At 41.6% G+C, this 20,737-nt stretch overlaps 1 long non-coding RNA gene across 1 annotated transcript; it reads left to right on the top strand.

Moving 5' to 3' along the window:
• Positions 1–2,936: 2,936 nt before the first annotated feature.
• On the top strand, positions 2,937–12,563 carry LOC111846695 (uncharacterized). Its single transcript, XR_002838934.2, has 3 exons — positions 2,937–3,022; positions 3,234–3,330; positions 10,493–12,563. It is a non-coding gene; the product is annotated as an uncharacterized lncRNA (long non-coding RNA).
• Positions 12,564–20,737: the final 8,174 nt, after the last annotated feature.

Raw genomic sequence — 20,737 nt, 5'->3', positions numbered from 1 at the left:
AATTTTTCATTAATTCCAGCTGACAGCCAAGCGGATAATGATTTTAATGAAAAATGAAAGAATGAAGTGTGTTTAAATTCATTTGTCAGAGTTAAGCTCGCATGCCATGCCATCTCGACTGAGTTGGACCTTAATGCCATCCGTGCTACTGTGACTTCACTGAACCCGAGCCTCAGTCACGTTGCATGAGCTACACCCTCAGACACCTGCCTTCTTATCTAGCCTCTCCTCTGTCCAGCCCACATCGCCCCCAGCCCTCTGTCTGTATCCATCGACGTGGGCGGGAGACTGTGCGGCCTAGCAGCGAGAGAGGCAGATTGGGGGGGGTGGGGGAGAACCCCACCACTGATCCTCATTTCCTCTATTCAGTACAGATTCACCTGGAAGCAGAAATGCATAACTTGATATGCAAATTCTAAATTTAAGTGCGACTGTGTTCTGGATGCTCTTCCTCTTCATTGCCCTCCCCATGGAGAAGAGGAGGACTATTAATCTACCATGGAGGAGGAAGCAGGCTCAGGAACTTCGGGCTGCTGGAGGATGGGCAGATGGGCCCTGTCGCCTGTTAGTGTCCCGTTAGCGTCAGCAAAACGACGCCGTCGAGCCAAGCTACAGTGCGCGGGCGTGTGTGTGTGTATGTGTGTGCGTGCGAGCGGGTTTACCTATCCTTATGGGGACACAATGTCCCCATAACGTGATAAATATCCGTTTTTTTTCCCCTTATGGGTCCCTTTATCCTGGTCCCCATAAGGGAAAACTCTATTTTATAAAAATCGGTGACTGCTATGAAAAAACGAAAAATGCAAAAAAACTCTTGTATTTTGTTAGGTTACTTATGGTTATGGTTAGGGCAGGGTGGGGGTTAAGGTTGTCATAGTTAGCGTTAGCATTTTTCCCATTGAAATGAATGAGCGGTCCCCATAAACATATATGTTTACCCTACATGTGCGTGTGTGTGTATGTGTATGTGTGTGTGTGTATGTGCGTGCGTGTGTGTGTGTGTGTGTGTGTGGCCGGCCTTCCCCCACACTACATGTGCGTGTGTGTGTGTGTGTATGTGTGTGTGTGTATGTGCGTGCGTGTGTGTGTGTGCGTGTGTGTGTATGTGTGTGTGTGTGTGTGTGTGGCCGGCCTTCCCCCACAGTATATGTGCGTGCGTGTGTGTGTGTGTGTGTGCCTTCCCTCGCGCATGTCCTAAGCACAAGCCTCCCCAGGCTCCACTAATGAGGCCCTTGAGTGCCTTGAGAGTGGCTGAAGCACTGTGAAGTGTCAGGATTCCCCGGGAATAAAGGTAAATAATAATCAATGTTAGCTGGCTTTGATAAACAGCAGTCTGGGATCACCGGGTCTGCCGGCGCGCACGGCTGCCAAAGGCCCTGCGGACTGACAAGGTGACTGAAAGTGAAAGAGGATGAGGCCGAAAACACGGCCTTTCTTTCATTCTGTGCCAAGCAGGGACAAGTGAGATCTGATTTAAAGAGACTAATTAAATGGAAAGTGCTGAGAAATCTGCCGCCATTTTCATTAGCCTGCCGCGCGCCTGTAATTTCCCCCGTACCGTGAATTCTAACACGTGACATCACTTGACGCAACCTTAAATGGATTCCGAACTTAATAAAGAATTTGTCTCCCAAGAAGAGCAGGTCTTCACATTTCATTACCACAAATAAAAAGAATAGCAGTGAGGGTGAAAGTGCCTCCATATTGCAGTAGGGGAGCTCCTTTGGCTCCCTGGGGGACAGAGACTGAGGAAAAGCTCTTCACACCAAAGGCCTGAGCTAAGAACTCAGTTTCTCAGCTGGATTTGCATTACAATGTCCCATAATAATGACAAAAGAAAGCGGATTTACAGTTTTACACCTTTGTCCTGTTTTTGTTCATCTTGGAAAAGTAAAATGGACAAAATTATTGTTATTGTTTATTATTTTTTGGTTTTATATGTATATTATTATTATAAATATATTATTATATTATTTATTATATTATTAAGTAATAAGAAATTAACTGAAACAATAAATGCTGACATATTCATTGATTTATGGATGTGTGTACTGGTTTGTTTATCTGTTCATTCATTCCTTTGTTCATTTAGTTATTTGTTTGTCTGACAGGTGCTTCTGTCTAAAGCAAAGTGCAAATTCACTCATTAAAAACGACCACAGCAGAATCACGTGATCTACATTTTCAATCAGAATCAATAATCTATCTATCTATCTATCTATCTGTTTGGTTTATTGTTTCAGGTATTCCTCAGTTCTGCCACACTACATGAAAAGGTCAGAAAGCTAGTTAGGAATGAGTTGTCTGTTCTGAATTCATGCTGATTGCTCCTTACAAAGTTATTGTCTGACAAATCACCAGCTCCTTGGGGCTAGTTAGTCTGTGAATGTTGGGAACCGGTCTTTACGTGTATTGTGTTATTATCATGCAGTGCTGGGGAAGCATTTTTAAATGGTACATTTTCAAGCTACAATCTACTTATGATTAAAAGTACCTAAGCCACTGCCGAGGAACTGCTGTAGTTGGCTACACTACAAGCTACAGAGAAAAGTATAGCTACATCGAAGCCATTTCATCCGGTAACACTTGTGCTGTAGGATACTCTTAAAGCAAATTAATTTAAAAAAATGTGAAACATAATGTTAAAAGTAACAAGAAAATCTATATATTTTTTCCAGTGTAATGTCAAATCACAATGAAGTTTCAAAAGTTTATTAGTTGTAAACCAAGAGTATTTCACAGTATCTGTGTGAAAATTAAAAGGGTTACAACAAAAAAGATTTTGATTATCTGTCAAAGAACCAAAGTGCTCATTTGCAATTTAATGAAAGTATCTAAAATATTGTTTGTCGTTTAGTATTTTTCAACCCTTTAACATCCATTCCCAGGGTATTCAAGCAAAAAACACCAATCAGAAACACCTGGTACAGTCACGCGGGACAGCACTCGCGCGGCCAGACTCGGCGCACTAGTGACTAGATATATTTGCGGTGTCGGAACGGTCGTAAAGTCGATAACAGTCGTAAGTTGACGATTAACTGTAGTATTTTAACGGTGCGGCATTTTCCACGCTACATCGCTATTTGTTAAAAAAAAAAAGTTAGTTACTGGAAAAACTACTGCGTTCTAAAAGTAGCTGCACTACTTATAAACTACTGAAAAAAGTTATTAAGGTAGTAGCGTCTCTAATTGTAGTTAACTATTTCTCAACACTGGTCATTTGCCATTTTAAGGAATCTGTGGACACTGTTCCAGCTTGAGTCCGATAGCAGCTCCAGTCTTTTACAGTTGCTGAGACCATGATACCCCTGGGACGAGTTACAAGATGAGGTAAAAACTACTCAGATATGCTAATGCTATCAGTGTAGCAGAAGAGTCTGTATTATTAGGGGTAATTTACTTGTCCCTTCTTCAGTGAACACTCACCTAAAATACTGCATTAATTAATCTGCTATAGCCCTGTCTTTTCATTTTTACTTCTGCTCAGTCTCTCCAAATTTCCTTGTTGTCTTACTGTTGTGTAGCCAAAAGAGACAACATTTTCATTTTATCTTCATCCATGTTAATTCTTGTCTTCTGCATTGATTTTCTGGTGTCCTTGTGTCTTATTTATTTCAGCTTGTAGCTGTATTGGTACTTTAGGGTATTTAGGTGTTCCCCATTGTCTGCTGAGTGCCTTCCTTTCCATTGTGTTTAATCTCCCCCCTTTTAGCCACTTTTTCTCTCAGTTTGTTAGGAAACGGAGTAAACTTTGACTCTTAACAACGTACATCTGAAGTTAAGCCACTTGTATTGCAGTGCTTGAACATTTGCCTGTTCAATCTACAGCTTGTAGACTAATATTACTTTAGCAGTTTGCTTTTTGAAAGAGTAAAATGGATAAAAAAATTATATGCTAGTCAAACTCTGCATTGAAATATCTACAAATAAATCTTAGTTCATGCTAAAATTTTGAAAGCATCATATAATTACCACACACATTTTAGCTGTCTTATTACTAAAGAAGAAAAGTGTTTTTTAAGATTCATGATGAACAAGGGCGGTTCCTCGGGGGGGTGGCAGTGCCTCCATGACAAAATGCATTCCCCCCTCCCCCCAAAATATGTATGTAGCAGGGGTGGGCAGAAAAAAATAATCAAGCTTCAATAATCAAACAAACAAGAAATCAGAATGAGTTACATATTTGTAAAATCTGTAAAATGTGACTGAGAAGCATTGCATAAATAATAATAAATAATTCTTGGAGGACATTAAGGTCAAATGCATCTGGCCCCCCTAACAGAACAACTGGCCCCAATCTGCTCTCCCCCCCCCAGTGTAAATGGTGTAGAATCGTCACTGATAATTTTATTCTTGTATATAAAAATCTTTTCAAGGTGTAATACATTTGACTTCTATAATGCTGGAAAAATACATTGTTCCCTTTTCAAACATTTAAAGTTGCAGGGGTTCTGGAACCAATCCCAGGTACCATAGGGCACCAGGAGGCTGGGGTATATCCTGGATGGGATCCCAGTACATAGATGACAATGAAAATCCAAAATACAGAAGCAAGCCTTGTCCTAAGTGAGCTACACTAACCGCAGTGCTACTTTGCTGAAGAACGTCTTGCTGCTTCTTCACACTCCCGACACTAAGTAACTGTACTCTATAGAGACTCTCCCTGACATGTTTTCACCTTTATGGTCTTCCTTCACTCTGGAACCGCTGTAATTGAATAACACTCTGCTAGGATATCATTGTCAAATCTAAAATTATTAAACGGGCCTTTCTAAACCTGTTACTTTGCTTTGCTGGCATACCCTTTCGATTTTCTTGGCCCCATCCTTATGAGAGCTGGTGCACCCCGCTGTCCCTCCTCCACTCTGCTCAGGAGCCTGCAGTGAAGTACACACCACCCTTTCAGTTGGCTGTGGTTCCCTTCCACCGTGCCGTTTAGCAGATAAAGCAAACAGTCAGTCTGGCAGAGGACATGCTGGAGAAATTCAAAGCTTTCCTGGCGGCATTCAGGGGCCGTTGTGGACAGGAAAGTCACACAGCACTATTCCAAATAGTGATAATTCATTAGTCTGGACAATACTGGGGCTCACTGGCACTGCTATTTCTTCTTCATGGTTGTGGATTTGAATCCCATGCCCATTCTGTGTAAGGAGTTCTCAGGGTGTAAAGCAGGACATCTAGCTTAACCAGATAAATTGTCGTATCTTGCGGTAGTCTGTATTAAATGTAAGTGAATGAAGATAAAAATCCATTTAAACTTGGGTACCTGAAATCCAACAAGTTATCCGGCTAAGCAAGAAATCCAGCTTCATGGTACAGGCCTCAGTTCTCTGCTTAGTTCAGGGTACCACAGTTTAAATGGACTTAATCCTTGTTTACTTACATTTAGTCCAGACTACCTTAAATACGAGGAGTTATTGTTCACATCTTGTGTCTACACGTAGTCAGCCAACAGCATGCCAGATAGAAGACATGTTCACAACAGACTTGAACAAATATGTTGTTTCACAAATGTTTTTGACTGTTAAACCTTACTTATCTGCGGAAAAATATCAGCAAGTTTACAGCTAGTGGAAGTAAATTTAGTGGAAGCTAATTAGTCCGCTAACGGTTTTCAAAGTTAGCATAAATGCTAATCTGCTAACGAAAAAGTTAGCTTCGCTCATTAGCACTTAGTGGATTTGCCAACCACTGCCTATAGTGCGTGTGTGCTCTGTGCATCTGTCCATTGCTTACACCCTATGCTCCCCCCCCCCCCCCTCCTTCGGGTCCCGGTATTATTATCGGGTGATAGAGAGATAATCCAACCAGCAAAAGATTAGAAATTGACAGATGGTGCTGGGCATCATACTACAAGAGGGGCCCCGCCGCCCATGGCAGGCCAATGCTGTCAGGTTTGCGCCTGTGAAGCTAATGAATTCTCAATGGCTCACAGTGCTCTAACAGAACATTCAGGCAATCCTCGTTTGAAGCTCTGCTCCCTTTTTTCTAGGTTTGGCGTGGGCCTCCGCAGTTGCTGCGGGGTACAACAGGGGTTTCATTTTTTTTAAGCTCTTGTAAGAGAGTTTCAACTGAAAGGCTTAGCAACAGAAGCTGCTGTATACTTCCTACAGGGCCATCACGCGGAGGGCGCTTTGGCAACATGCTCTGGAGCTGCTTTAACGTGCTTCTCACTCAGCTTACATCTCTGGAAAAAATCTTTGCTGATTATCTGCAGTGTTCCCTCTTTCTAATGGACTGGTCTTTGTCATGTTGAATCCATAGATATATGCACAGTGAATGTTGCTGTGAATCTCCCAACTGGAAGGACATTTTGGCAGGAGGTTCCCTGAGCGTGGTGAGCTGGCCAGCCAGCAGGTGGCGTAGTGGTTTAGCAAATGCCACTGCTAGTCTGTAAAGAATGTGTCATGGCGTTAAACATACTAAACAAAGCTGAAGCTCTGCAAATGAAGAACTTGTGATATATAACTATCTATCCACTAAACAGACGATTTGGAGCAATTATTTTAGCAATATTTTGCAAAATAGCAAAACGTTAAAATCAGATTAAGCACTAGAATAAAGCAGAGAGTTTAGCTAGTCAAAGATTGCCACTTTCATTTCTAATATCCTCAGTGCTCTCTGTTGCATGCCTCTCCCCTCCCATCAGAAGCTCATATGGCTGCCCTATTAAACTCAGCTCTGTCTCTGTTCATTTCAGTCTGTCCTCCGCTCTTGTACCTGTGTAGCAGAGACCAGGTCTGCGGATGAACCAGTGACATCGGCCAAATTTGAGTTACATGGTTAAAACTGGCAGGTTAGCGCTGAAGATGGCTAACTGGCTTGTTTGGCTCAGATCGTTAACCACGCAACGACTAAAATGCAGTGAGCCAATGCACTGATGGGACAGTAAACATCTGCCCCTGTGTTTGTAAAATGCAAGTTTATTGGGAATCTAAAAAGAAAACTGCTTACCTGACTGTGGTAGGGACTGGCTGAATGGATTTTATTTTTCTTAATGTTGTTGATTGTAAATATACACCAGAGTCTCTAGATATTAAATATACAGCAGTAATAAGTCTTGTATGAAACCTTCAGATGCTTGGAAACACATGCTGTATTGGAGATCCTTGCCATCATTGGCTTACAGACCCATGTGTGGTGAGATTCTCACGTTTCACAGCTGTATTGGAGATCCTTGCCATCATTGGCTTACAGACCCATGTGTGGTGAGATTCTCACGTTTCACAGCTGTATTGGAGATCCTTGCCATCATTGGCTTACAGACCCATGTGTGGTGAGATTCTCACATTTCACAGCTGTATTGGAGATCCTTGCCATCATTGGCTTACAGACCCATGTGTGGTGAGATTCTCACGTTTCACAGCTGTATTGGAGATCCTTGCCATCATTGGCTTACAGACCCATGTGTGGTGAGATTCTCACGTTTCACAGCTGTATTGATCTTTTCTTTCTGGTCATGATTGCATGGTTCACAATAACAGCAGATCTAAGGGGTGGATGAAATCCAGCCATAGATATCAACTTATTAAGATCACAAAGACCTTTAAGCAACAAAGTTTTAAAAGCTTCTTTAAAAAAATCTTAAAGAACTTCCAAGCAGAAGTGATGTAGAAATGCAAAGTGGAGACAGTCCATCTAAACACTGTTTTCACGTAACAAGGAAAACTCGCCCAGTAATAAGATATTAATAGGAAGCTGTCTGGGCTTCAGTGAATGCTTTATAAATGCCTTTATAAAAAATTGCTTATGTTAAAAATGCTTACAGGATGAATGCCCCAAGTATTATTCTAGTCAACAGACTAAGCAAAGCTAGAGAGTGAACTGAATGATATGACAGAGAGGCGAGCCTTACACAATGAGCTGCACAGAGATCATGTCACAGTCGTCGGCAGTCTCCCACGGCCCTGCTGGACAATCCCAACATTCCATGCTTTTCCATGTTAAATCCAGTCGTAGATCTCACTTGAGCCTTTTTATTAGGCTTGTGTGGACATAAATGCGCCATAATTAATTGATCTCTCACCTAGCAGCATACCCAGATGAGAGAAATGCCAGTTAAATGCAAGGTAAACACGAAGGGAACATGAGCGGGAGTAGCTGATGGCTTCCCCCGTTGCCTGTTATGAGATGGTTTTCGTTCTGTTGATGTGCTTTTGGTGGTACACTGAGGACAGTCGACTCAATAGCAAATGTCAGTCAGCTGGCATAGAAGGATTGGACCAGTGCTGGAGTGCATCCAAAAGTACCAGTACCAGGTCCTCTGTGCTGCTGCCTGCACTGGGTTCCATAGGGGCTTGTGGTAGGTGACTCACTGTGTGTGGGCATGTCTGCGCATGCGTGTCTGTACTGTTTGTATATTTCTATATATTTTTATGCAAGCTAATGGGTTTGCCAGTCTGGGCAGAGACACCGTTGGAGATATGGAACAAGGCATGCGACATGATTAATGGAGGGGTCCTGCGATCGATTTTTAATGTGATTAATTGGGCTCAGGGCCCTCCCTTTCTGCAGAGTTTTGATGAAAATGAATAAGGAAAAAAGAGATGGCAGTGAGATGTTTGCCAAAGTGACAGGATGGGGCTGAAATACAAACAGCCCAGGGGTGATGTTACTGTCAATGTGTGAGTGCGTGTGCTGGCCCTAACTGTACCGTGCCTCCAGAGTAATAATAAATACCCGAACGGCAACGGGGACGTTACCGTCAATGTGTGAGTGCGTGTGCTGGCCCTAACTGTACCGTGCCTCCAGAGTAATAATAAACCTGATCGGCAACGGGGACGTTACCGTCAATGTGTGAGTGCGTATGCCAGCCCTGACTGTACCGTGCCTCCAGAGTAATAATAAACCCGAACGGCAACGGGGACGTTACCGTCAATGTGTGAGTGCGTGTGCTGGCCCTAACTACCGTGCCTCCAGAGTAATAATAAACCCGAACGGCAACGGGGACGTTACCGTCAATGTGTGAGTGCGTGTGCTGGCCCTAACTACCGTGCCTCCAGAGTAATAATAAACCCGAACGGCAACGGGGACGTTACCGTCAATGTGTGAGTGCGTGTGCCGGCCCTAACTGTACCGTGCCTCCAGAGTAATAATAAATACCCGAACGGCAACGGGGACGTTACAGTCAATGTGTGAGTGCGTGTGCCGGCCCTAACTACCGTGCCTCCAGAGTAATAATAAACCCGAACGGCAACGGGGACGTTACCGTCAAAGTGTGAGTGCGTGTGCCGGCCCTAACTACCGTGCCTCCAGAGTAATAATAAACCCCAACGGCAACGGGGACGTTACCGTCAATGTGTGAGTGCGTGTGCTGGCCCTAACTGTACCGTGCCTCCAGAGTAATAATAAACCCGAACGGCAACGGGGACGTTACCGTCAATGTGTGAGTGCGTGTGCCGGCCCTAACTGTACCGTGCCTCCAGAGTAATAATAAACCCGAACGGCAACGGGGACGTTACAGTCAATGTGTGAGTGCGTGTGCTGGCCCTAACTGTACCGTGCCTCCAGAGTAATAATAAACCCGAACGGCAACGGGGACGTTACCGTCAATGTGTGAGTGCGTGTGCCGGGCCTAACTGTACCACACTTCCAGAGGAGTAATGAACCCAAGCTGTGGCTGCTGTTAAATAAAACCCATGCACATCTCAGAACAGTCACTCTTGCTTCTCACAGGAAAGAATTGAGAAGAACTTGATCTCCTGCCGCATAGTCCATAATTAGAATAAAGTACATCTTTTACTGAATACATAAAGACTTTTATTCAGATGATATATATTATAGTTCCAACATGTAAGAAATGGGCCCTGGTACCAAATCTCAATTCCAAAGCTTGATGGTCTTGATAATGAATACAATTAACAGTGATGAATACTCACATCCTCAATTGTTAGCACAGAGGGACAAGCAGCGACACCTTAACCTCTGAATCCATTCGTGGAACACTGATGTTTCTGTTTTCATGATGTAAATATTTGCAAATGTGATTCACCCCAGACCCAATCACAGAGTGTTTGTGTGAATATTCTGATTGTTTCTTTAGTTAACAAAATCTAAAACTAACATAGCTAAACTAATCAAATAGCAATGTATTTTTTTTTAAAAAAAGAGAGAAAACATAAAGAAAGATTAACACAACATTAAAAACAAACTGTTATGTAGTGCCACGGAAATGCCGATTGCAGCACCGGAAGGCTGTTTTGAGTAAACATGGCTAATGGAATGTGTTTTATGTATGTAAAAAAACAAACAAAAATGCCTCTGCTTCTCGCAGCCTCACAGGTACAACGACTTATGGGCAGTACAGCACATCTCTTCATTTTTAACTATGCTTATCTGACCTTGACTTGTGGACAGGAGGCACAGGCTTTAAGGAAAAGTTATGCTGCTAAAACATCTTTTTTACTTTAATGGGAATTTGCAGTTCTTTTTCTCTTGGTTACATACTATATGATTTATCCATCCATTTTGTACCCCCACTTCTCCTACGCAGGGTTATAGGGGTCCGGACTCCATCCCAGGTATTGAGGTCAAAAGGTACAGAACAACCCTGGATGGGGCGCCAACACCATTCATGCGGCTCTGGGTCATGGGGTCAAGCCAAAAAACCCACAGGAACCTCAGAACAGCACGGAGAGAATGTACAGAAAAAAAACTTGCACCCGCGGAGGGCAAACTCAAACCCTAGTCCCAGTGGTGTCACAACAGTGCTAACCTCTGTACCACCGTACCATCTTCTAGCTTTCATATAATAAGTTATAGAAAATTTATTTTACAAATATGCTGGAAAAAAAACACATCGGTCCAATGTGACAGAAGAAAGTAAATAGCTTCTCTTTCTAATGGAATAAAGTGCGATAACACATGTAGCTGTGTTGACTTTTCCGGATTTGCAATTATCTTCATTTTACTTTTACTGATGTGGAAAAATATGCTTGATAATTTATACTTGTGACTTCAACCTGCTTCTGTACCGGAAGACATCACTTAAATGAAGATATACGTACAATAACCATTGCGCCTGTAGCCTCTGGGATAGGCTCTGGACCATGGGCGTCGCTAGACCCCTGTTACTGGGGAATGTGGCCCAGTATTTATGTTCTGAGCCCCAGTAAAATCTTATTCAGCTTTCAAAAATCATATGGATAATGGGGGCGGGGGGCCTGTGCCCCAGTACAGCTCTATGTTTAGCAAGGCCCCTATTCCGGACCCCTTGCGACCCTGAATAGGAGGAGCGGTTTCAGAAGATGAATGGATGGATGGATGGATGGAATAACCACCTTCTCCAGAGAGTCAGAAATGGCCTGTCATCTACATTAAGGGTCAGTCACTGTGGTCTTGGGAGCTGAAGGATTTTCTCATTTTCATTCCAGCTGAGTTTTTAATTAATTATTCCTAATTGAGGCATTGATTATATCCATCAAACTATTCAAATCATGTTAAATAAAAATGTATGCTTAATGACATGCTATTATTTTGTAATTGTGTTTAACCAAATTCATGTTAGAACTGGAGAAAATAGAAGTAGATTTTATGAATGTTTTTTTGCTCATTAAAATGAATACTACAGCGTTCAAAATTTTAATTGAATCAATGATTACTTAGCCCTTGAGCGACTTAGTAAGTAATGCCCTTATTATGCTAAATTAAGTTCATTACTATTTTATACTATTTTATTTTGTTTAAGTTCCAGAAATGAACAGATAAAAGGAATAGATTTTATTGGCATGAATACACTTGTAACTGTTAATTATTTATTTTGGTTGAATTCCACTGAAACCCATTTAAAACCTATATAATATAAACTGTATGACAGGATTCAGTCAACATTCAAAGCAATTTACTTGGGAGCCTACTGAGGCAAAAACAGTACATAGCATCTCCAGTACCAGGGTTGGCGACATCTGGTCCATCCGCTCTACATCAGCAATGAAGCACCAAACTGCCTGTTCATGCCATCAGTATGCTGTCTCCATTCGGTCATGAAGAGATCTTCCCCATATGTTTATCTATGAATGATGTGCTCTATTGCCTTGATATTTGATATGTGACATGCTTTGTTTTTTTGCCCTGCATAGTGTCATTTCCGCTTGTGCCGCTTCCAGTGACGTGTTGCGAGGCCTTTGGCTCTGACGCAGTCAGACTGAATAGTCATTGAAGAGTCTTCCTTTAGCAGCTGAGATTAAAGGGCAATCACAATGTCAGCTTTCTGAGCTCTCATCCACACTCAACCACTCCCAGTGTCTTCGTGGGCTCTGTCTCCCTTGTTAATGTCCCCATGGTTGGCCCTTAGTTAGACTGGTCTACAAAGTCATGAGATTTTTCAAATAGATTTTTTAAAGTCCATTTTCTCACAGTTCCAGAATGTCTTTGTCAGTATTCTGACCAATATTTGTTTCCACCTTGAACATGCTTGTGCTCTGAGCCTAATGACCAGAGATGGGGACAAGTCGCATATGATCAAGTCCAAGCAAGTTTCAAGTGTTAACCATCAAGTCTCGAGTCAAGTCTCAAGTCACAGTTAAGACAAATCAAGCAAGTCAAGTCAAGTCAAGGGTTCACCCTAAGCAAGTCGAGTCGAGTCCTAAGTTTCAAGCCAAGTCAAGTCAAGTTGCAGTACTAAAACAGAGGTTAAATTTTCGATACATGTTTATTTTTGCACAGAAAAATTTTTACAGAAAAGATGAACTTATATACACTCACCTAAAGGATTATTAGGAACACCATACTAATACGGTGTTTGACCCCCTTTCGCCTTCAGAACTGCCTTAATTCTACGTGGCATTGATTCAACAAGGTGCTGAAAGCATTCTTTAGAAATGTTGGCCCATATCGATAGGATAGCATCTTGCAGTTGATGGAGATTTGTGGGATGCACATCCAGGGCACGAAGCTCCCGTTCCACCACATCCCAAAGATGCTCTATTGGGTTGAGATCTGGTGACTGTGGGAGCCATTGTAGTACAGTGAACTCATTGTCATGTTCAAGAAACCAATTTGAAATGACTTGAGCTTTGTGACATGGTGCATTATCCTGCTGGAAGTAGCCATCAGAGGATGGGTACATGGTGGTCATAAAAGGATGGACATGGTCAGAAACAATGCTCAGGTAGGCCGTGGCATTTAAACGATGCCCAATTGGCACTAAGGGGCCTAAAGTGTGCCAAGAAAACATCCCCCACACCATTACACCAGCACCACCAGCCTGCACAGTGGTAACAAGACATAATGGATCCATGTTCTCATTCTGTTTATGCCAAATTCTGACTCTACCATTTGAATGTCTCAACAGAAATCGAGACTCATCAGACCAGGCAACATTTTTCCAGTCTTCAACTGTCCAATTTTGGTGAGCTCGTGCAAATTGTAGCCTCTTTTTCCTATTTGTAGTGGAGATGAGTGGTACCCGGTGGGGTCTTCTGCTGTTGTAGCCCATCCGCCTCAAGGTTGTGCGTGTTGTGGCTTCACAAATGCTTTGCTGCATACCTCGGTTGTAATGATTGGTTATTTCAGTCAAAGTTGCTCTTCTATCAGCTTGAATCAGTTGGCCCATTCTCCTCTGACCTCTAGCATCAACAAGGCATTTTCGCCCACAGGACTGCCGCATACTGGATGTTTTTCTCTTTGCACACCATTCTTTGTAAACCCTAGAAATGGTTGTGCATGAAAATCCCAGTAACTGAGCAGATTGTGAAATACTCAGACCGGCCCGTCTGGCACCAACAACCATGCCACGCTCAAAATTGCTTAAATCACCTTTCTTTCCCATTCTGACATTCAGTTTGGAGTTCAGGAGATTGTCTTGACCAGGACCACACCCCTAAATGCATTGAAGCAACTGCCATGTGATTGGTTGATTAGATAATTGCATTAATGAGAAATTGAACAGGTGTTCCTAATAATCCTTTAGGTGAGTGTACATATATTATGTATCTTATTTAGTGATGAATCTCGTTAATTAAAATGAACGGATCTTTTTCATTTCAGCAGAATATAAATATAATGTATGTTAATATAGCCCAGTGATGAAGTTATGAAGCTTAATCGTCATCTCTGCGGTGGACGCGCAATATACACGTTTCATACATAATATATAATCTGATATATTTGTTTTCTATTTGAACTGGTTTCATTGTTATACAGCACACAACATTTTGTTGTTATTGTGAGTGTACACAAAAAAATTATAGACACTTAACGTAACCGATTCGAACGATGAAATTATTCTTGTCTGTATGACCAAAAAGTTTTGAACGAGTTATTGAAGGAGAAGTGATTGCACCGACGCTTTCATCTTTAGATTTTCATGCAGTATAACGTTACACGAGCTGCCATTCAACTAACCACACGCAGTCAGTCCATACAAACGCTTGAAAATGCGCACATTTAATATAGACATTATAGTTTACATGTAATATCGAGAAGCCCTTTCATTTCAAGTTGCACTCAACATTAAAATGTGGCTACGCCACTGGTAACGTTATAGCGTTTTATTTATGAGATGATCATCACATTTCTGATAAAAAAAAAAACATGCAACCAAGGCCAAATTATGACAAACAGAAAAGATTAATTTAATTAATTAGTAATCGTTTTATTAAATTGACTATAAAGAATTTGACTTTCTTACCTTTCCTTGTGGTTTTTGAAGTGCCGGATGAAATTTGATGTTGTGGTTGTCGTGTCTGATATTCTCGCGTTGCATTCTCTGCATCTGGCAAATCTTTTTTTGTTAGTACGGTCTAGTTCAAAGTCTTTATAGCCAAAACGTGACTATATGAGGAGCTCGACTATTGTCTGCCATAATTGGCGCGGTTTGAGTTGTGCAGCGTTCTTCTTCTTCTTCTTCTTGGTAACGTTAAGAGTTGTGCAGCGTTAAGGGCGCAGGCGCCAATTATGGTGCTGCTGAGTCATAATTATTTTATTAAATTATTTTATTTTATTAAACGAATTATATTTAAAAGTTCAAGTCATTGTCGAGTCTTCCACTTTAAGTCAAGTCAAGTCTCAAGTCACTTACTCTCAAGTCAAAGTCAAGTCAAGTCATTTTCTTACTTCAATCAAGCAAGTCTCAAGTCCTGAAAATTGTGACTCGAGTCTGACTCGAGTCAAGTCATGTGACTCGAGTCCCCCATCTCTGCTAATGACACATCATTGTTTCAGATGTGCAAGATGCCATAATGACATCTGGCCACTATGGCAAAGGTTGGTTTGACTGAATATTAAAATTGAGCTAGTCTCTGGTTTTCACACTGTTAAGGTACCCTATGATTTTTGTTAAAATTGTGAAAAAGCCTTTGTCATTATCATTTCAGTTTTTGTTTTATTAATTTTACTTTTACATAGAAATATATATGCATGTGTACATAAGTTAAAATGCTGTATAAATGAATAACATTGATGCAAAATGGGAAATTATCCTTTTTTTTTTTTAGTAAAATTGCATGTCACAGTGAACTGCTACTCAGTGTTTTACCGACATTTACTGGCAGTTATCCAATAACAATGAGGTGTGCGACTTTCTACTGAGACTCTCAGCTGCCTTCAGTGATTTATAGCCAAAGGAGATAACGCTGTGGCTCTGAATATCCCAGCCAGGCCTCATGTAGCTACCCTCATTTTTTTCTTCATGCCATAACACAGTTCTACAGAAGAAAAGACGAAAGAAAGAAATAAATAAGCAAATTAGTTGAGTCAGAGAGACGCCGCTGAGCTTTGATCCGAGTGGCCATCAGAGGGATCCGCTGCTTAAACACAGAGACTTGAGCATGTGCGTATGTCAGATAATGTTCTCTCACATCTCCCTTCCTAGTGTTTAATCCTTCTATTAAAACGTGAGTGTGGATTGCCGGGTTTGCACTGGAAAAATGCCCACTATCACACAGAAATCGGCTGATGGAAGCCAGGTGTCTCCTCTGAAGTTTTCTGTGTATTCTGGAACTGCAGGTAATCCTTACAGTGCTTGCTGAATTAAGTAAAAAGAAAAAAAATGTGGATTAGGCAGTAACATACCATGGTGCTTATTGGATTACTAATAAAACATGTAATGACAGTAATTTAACTCTATAAAATGTAAAGCCATGCCAAATATAAAAGTAGAGACTGCAGCTCTTTATGCATTCCTTAGACTCAATGAGTCGGAGAAACTGCACAAACCATTTATGGCAATAGTGAACAAGTGATTATTAATGCCCCCCTCCCCCAAGCAAAAACAGGCCCGCCCCTCCTGTGAAGAGTGGGGTAAAGCAATGGCCTTCACAGCCGGTCCAGAATCTAGTTCCCTAGTTACTTGCCACAGGCGTGGTCACTCCTCATGGCCAAGCCCACCTTTGTTATTGTGGCTAAGCTCTACTTTTATCCATACTATTGAGTTCTAGTATACTTGATGCCAATACTGATTGAAATTAGTAAGCCTTGATTACTGTCTAGTATGGCATGTGATTTCTTGCCATGATGAAGGGGTTGTACTGGATGTCTCAACTGAACTATCACTCAGATCAGATAACCAGCTGTGGAAATGTGGGCAGATGTACCGCAGGCCTTAGGTTAAAGTAAAGGTGTCGACCTGCCTTATCCAGCTCAGTTATGCCTCCTGATTTGGCACCTGTAACTCCCCTCAGGCAAATGAGTCAAATTTCTGACCAAGAGAGACAATGTTGCTTGACACAGCAGCTTTGTTTTGATATGATGATGCCAGTTATTGGAGGTGCAGTTGTCCTGTTTGACCAAAATCCCACACAGGAACAGTAGCTACGTAGCTAATGGAGCAGTTCACCCAAATAATTGTTCTCTGCAGTTGCAAGTCCCAGCATGTCTCAAAATTAAGGGAGCCGAGATCCCAGTGGAAGGTTTTATAGATTGCAGGGATGCGGCTAGTTCCATGGATGAATCTTTTGCACATCCCCATAAGATCCCTCTGAAAGACTGACTGGGTGTTGTCCATTTGGGGTGTAGATAGGTGACCTTTAAGGAAGGTTTTAGTCATTGCTATTACATGTCCCTCAGAATTCAATGTAGGGATCCTCATTAGGGAGACTATTCAGTAACCTGATACCTGTGTTCCATCAGTCATGATAATTTCAGGACTTTTCTGCTTCCACTTACATAACCCACACATAGATTGGGCCTCAGTGGAATTTTCCAAGTGTCTAGTGTAGGCTGTGCTGCCGCTGTAGAGTGGCACCACTAAGGATGTCCGGATGCTTGCCCCTCGTGTTGACTTGTTTAATTTAAAGAGGGCCTCAGTTCTTCCCCTTCACAGGCATTGTGCTATTAGTCTTATCCCCCCTCTGTCTCAGTGGCACCAGCTATAGATGAGTATATTACAGAAGCTCTGGAGTATCATTTCATTCATCACGGACCTCTCCTGTAGCTACTGGCTTTTTCTTTGTGGGGGGAATAAAGGACAGAGGGCTATGGCCTGTATAGACAACCAGAGTCTTAATGAGATTGCAATTAAGAATCATTACCCCTGCCATTGATCCTGTCATCAATTGCAAAGGTTCAGTTGACTTGTATCTTCACTAAACCGGACCTTTGCAGCACCTATAACCTATTTTATATGTGGGAGGGAGAAAAGTGGAAAACAGACTTCCAAACAACCAAAGAGCATTACAAACACTATGAATACTAGTCTTCGGTCTAGTAAGTGCTCCAAATGTGTTTCAGGAGTTTGTAAATGTAGTGCCCCGGGATATACTGAATAGGTTTGTTGTCATTTACCTTCAATGAATCTTTCTTGAAATGACGCCTGAACATGTACATGTTAATATCATGTCTCATGTCAGACCAATTCTTCAGCATTTAATAGGGAATTGGTTGTGTGTCAAGTTGGAGTTACATATATCTATCGTATCATTCCCCGGTTATGTGCTCGTTCCTGAGGATAGGACAGAGGCCCAACTGGTATCTGGCAGGTTGATACTGTTGTTCACTCCTCTGGTTGGACACCAAGTTCCTTAGAGGGCTTTTGTCATAGGGGTGGGTGCCTCAAACACTGGGGGGGAGTGTGGTATTGCCATCACATGTGTGGATGCTGGAGAGAATCCATCCATGCACTTTTTTCTCTTGTTGATTGTCCCTTGTGGAACAGAATTATAAGAAAGGAAACAGAATTGCTAGCCATTGAGTTAGCACTGGTGGAATGCTGTCATTGGATAGAGGGGCTTAAATTCCCATTTGTGGAAATGGATCACAAGAATATTAAATATCTTCACTTGACAAAGCACCTGAACCAACAGGATTGATGATCCTGGGTTTCCTACTGATTTCATTCTTACTGTCCAGCAACTAAAACTGTAAATCTAGATGTGCTCCATACACTAAGTCTGGGGACTGAGATCTGGAGAACATTCTGTCTTGCTCTGCTTTTGTGACTTCAGTAAGAGGCCGTAACCAAGGACCAGGAGGCCAACTGGGACACACCACCCCCACCTGAGACACATGTCATTCTGCTGTTATACCCCCAGCCCATGATGGTCTCTTTATGCACCTCCTCGTTTTCAGGCCGCCTGGGAGTAGCTAGAATCTGTCACCTGCTGTCCCTCTGGTTTTGGTAACCTGAATGACGACAGTATGTGTTGGCATTCATCTCAGCTTCTGCCAGCTGTGCATGCAGCAAAACAGCACGACACAACTGCTCCCAGAGCCTAACTGATGTGACAATGGCCCCTCTCTGGTCAACATCTGGGGGATGAGCTAGGCTTTATAATAGAATAATAATAGAATTTCCAAACAATGAGATGGAGGCTTTGAGTAGTGTAAAGTTTATCACAATAAAGTTGCTATAGAATTTCTTTCTGTAGTGTTTATTTTTTATCCTCAATCTGCATATTAAGTAGCTGAAGCCTAATATATACAACCGTACCACATCTTCGGAACCACACAGTTTTTAAAGCATTTCCTCTTGCAGATGGATTAGACGGTATGAAAAGGATTAAGTCCATTGTGAAAAATATTTATGTGAAGCATAAATTCTGAGAATAACTGTAAGACAAATGCAACAAAACAGAAATACTGCATCTATGGCAGCCAAAGATACATAATAACTGAACCGAATATAGTGTGAGCATCTGAGGAAATTCATGTTGCTAGTAGTGATTACATCATCGTACTGACAAAGGGAACCTTCATTAATCTGTATATTTTAAATTGATTAATTTTGAATACATTGTTGTGCTGGTAAGAATAATTCTGAGACAGAAATTCCAGTTACATATTTCTATTGCTGTTCGAATAGGTCAGTTCTGTTGGGTAAATTAAAATATGCCTTTAACTGCCTACAGTCACACTTGGGTTAGTTTGATTGATAAGTTTACACTTGAGCAAGATTTGACTTTACTGGAGCTCTTCATCCAATCCAGTTATTCAATATGAACCATGAGTATAAACAATAGCATTGAACAAACAAATCTATTCAGGATTAGAAATAAGGACAAGTGTGATGAGAACCTTGAAGGACCCTGGGTGGAATTAATTTACTATAACCACTCAACGTCAATCTTATTCAGGGAAAGAAACATTCATTTCGGCTAATCATTAACATCCTAATGAGAAAAAGGCAATTTGTCGATGCAGTGTGACGGTTTAAATTGTCATTTACCACCATGAAGTTCAACTTCAAACATACAGTTCCATAAGAGTGTGCCTTGGGATCAACCTCACATTTTAATATATGAACAAAAGATTTTGTAGTGTAATTACCAGAAATCACTCTTAGGAATCATAAAGGTAGACAATAATTACTTGTAATTTATGTGACAATGGAGAGACATTTTACATTGATTTCGAAGCTTACCAATGGCATTCTGTCTCATTGTAGTTTATAATACAGTAGGTAGGCATATTCAAAAGATGCTTGGATTAGTATCTAAATGTAATTTTAAGTAAGTTTGATTCAGGTGTGTCTTAAATATGTAGCAAGTGATTAGTCTATGTAGAAGGGGTAGTGTATGTTTAAAGAGTAGCACAGCAGCTCAGTGGGAAGTGCTGTGATCTCATACCTCCATAGTTGGTGTTTGAACCCTGCTGGTGTGTGTGGAATTTGAGTTCTCCCCATGTTGTGCTGTGATCTCACACCTCCATGATGGGGGTTTGAACCCTAACTGCTTGCTCTCTGCATGAAGTGTATGTGTTGCACATGCTTCCTCCTGTATTAAGTGCTTTGCTGTCCCCACATTCAGTAGTGCGTTTATTAGCTACACCTGATGTTAAAGCAAACAGCTGCTCCTCCAAACACAGAATCATGTGGCTGAAATTGAATAGATACAGTACAGCACAGGGTCAGGAGGTTTAGATATTGTGCCACTAAAATTTCAATAGCTAAGATGTCTGTTTTAGCGATTTTGAACATGGTGTGATTGTGAATTCCATGCATGGTGGTTCCGGCACATCAGAAACAGCCACCTTACAGGGATTTTCACACACTTCAGTGTCTGGAGTTTACCGAGAATAGTGTAATGAACAAAATATATCCTGTCAAGGACAGTGCTGCAGCTGAAAACACCTTGTTAATAAAAGAGGTCAAAAGAGAATGACCAGACTCGTTAAAGCTTACAGGAAGACTGTACAAAAGTAACAGCAGTACAACAGCAGAAAAGCTTCTCTGAACAAACAACTTGTCTACTCTTGAAGCAGTTATGAAGGTGAAAGCGGGTCCTACCCAGTACTAACTACATTAGTGGCCAAAATTGTGGAAACACGTAGCATTTTTGGCGTTACGCTTTAAAATTGCTACATG

Source organism: Paramormyrops kingsleyae, chromosome 13 (assembly GCF_048594095.1).
Source record: "Paramormyrops kingsleyae isolate MSU_618 chromosome 13, PKINGS_0.4, whole genome shotgun sequence".
NCBI lineage: Eukaryota > Metazoa > Chordata > Actinopteri > Osteoglossiformes > Mormyridae > Paramormyrops > Paramormyrops kingsleyae.
Note: the sequence above shows the minus strand (reverse complement) of the source record. Positions and strands in the feature narration are given on the sequence as shown.